The sequence below is a fragment of the Chelon labrosus genome (genome assembly GCF_963514085.1).
Source record: "Chelon labrosus genome assembly, chromosome: 3".
Lineage (NCBI taxonomy): Eukaryota > Metazoa > Chordata > Actinopteri > Mugiliformes > Mugilidae > Chelon > Chelon labrosus.
The window spans coordinates 1,288,422-1,290,320 of record NC_140339.1 but is presented as its reverse complement, the minus strand read 5'-3'; positions in this window follow the sequence as shown (position 1 = coordinate 1,290,320).

Genomic DNA, 1,899 nt, shown 5'->3' with positions numbered 1-1,899 from the left:
TTCTGCAACAATGGTCGGCTGGCCTACTGAAAACGTTGTACATCTGACTGCAGTTCAATGCAGAGTTCATTTCTTCCATTAAACAGTAAAAAGGCATTTTAACATGTTGGTAACAGTAGAATAAGCGGGATAATGGACTTCACTCCATTAGAGTATATAATAAAAAACAAAAACAGTCTGGGCTATTGGCTCAACTGTCAGCACGCTCGCCTCCCGATCCGAGGTGCTGCTGGTTCGAGTCCGGGCGTGTGCAGAGCTCAACACAACGCAGGTTACATTCTAAGGCTTCGCGTTGGGCCGTTTTACCATCTAGAACGCGTGCATTCAATTTGTAGAAGTGTCGTCCATTATCCTTTACTTATATCGTAGTACTGCTTCTTCAGTATCATCCTAAATTGGTTTAGTGGGTAACACGTCAGTCTGGCGATCGGCCGTCCGTAGTTCAAATCTTGTTAACGGTTAGTAGATTTTTGGGGTTCTTCTTCACACCTGTCTGTCTAAAAATGAAAACAAATGGCATTTAATCTCCATCTCAATATCTTTCTGTGAATTCGTTTCATGGTTGAGTTACAGGTGCTAAACGACTTTGGGTGTAAAAGTAAATATTCAAATAAGTAGCCTAATCAGCAGTTCATTTTGGCCAAGATTGGAGACCAAAGCACTATGCTACTTAATCCTTATTCAGTAGATTTGCTGCTATTCACAATCCTTTGCATGCAGCATGCTTGTTGTAACACGGGTATAAATTCCAGTAACTCCAAAGCTTCTATTTCGTCGGCAACAACGAATGCAAACACCGCGAGATCCGCCATTGTTTACACGAAGTTGACCGTGTCCGACTTGTCTGCAGCCGTTTTATGCTCCACCCCTACAGTCGGCGTAAGATCACGTTGACGTAAGCAAGTCAGACTCAGACAGGCGCAGACAAGTCGAACGCGCCTATTCTCTCTTTTTCTTCTGCTGCATTCCAGTCTTCAAAGTTGTCAAACTCACCAAATAATTTAAAAGAAATGATAAAATCACTCATGTTTTGTCTGTCTTGCTGTTGCGATGAATAAACTGAAATAACGTTGAGTCTCCGTTTTAGTCAGCGCAATAATTTAGAACTGTCATCAGGCAATTTGACGGAACGTCTTTCCTAGGTGTACATTATCACTTTTTAAACTACACCCTTCAGCCAATCAGAATCGAGTATTCACCCAGACCATGGTATAAGCTTAGTTATACTCTACAAATAAACAAATAAATGTGGTAACTTGGTTAAATTACAGCTGTAGATTTTGTCGAGTGTTGCAGAACTTTGTCACGTTGTCATAAAACATTTACTCAATACACGTCTACAGCTTCTACCAACGAACCTGAATCAAATAACTTCACATTTAAACTTTTAAAGTTATGTACTGGTATTCATTTTTTAACCCTTCAAATGTGACATAATAGTTCAGTTAACTTATACTTTGTTCCCTTCCACAGATACAGTGATGATAACTGGTGACAGCGTGGGGCCTAGAGAGCTGTGATCACCATGGAAACAACCTCAGTCTGCAGGACGTCCTCATCTGGTGGTTTGTCTGGGTGGACTGCAGTGGAAAGGCCTTCTTCACTTTGTTTCTCTTCTGTTCTATAACAAATATTTTTAAATATTACATTAAGATCCTCCAGTTTGTATTTGCACTCCTTTTGTCTTTCATGCTTACTGTAGATCTTTCACAAATGTCACTGTTAATCTGAAAGTTAAAAAATAACAGGCAATGATGTTCAACACATGAGATAGAATACAGAATTATAGTTTATGTAGAAAGGGAACAAAAATGAATGTCAGCAAGTCCAACATTTGCTGTTAATTTCAATTATATTTAGTCTTTTCTATTTTAATAACAAAAATATCACTGTTATACA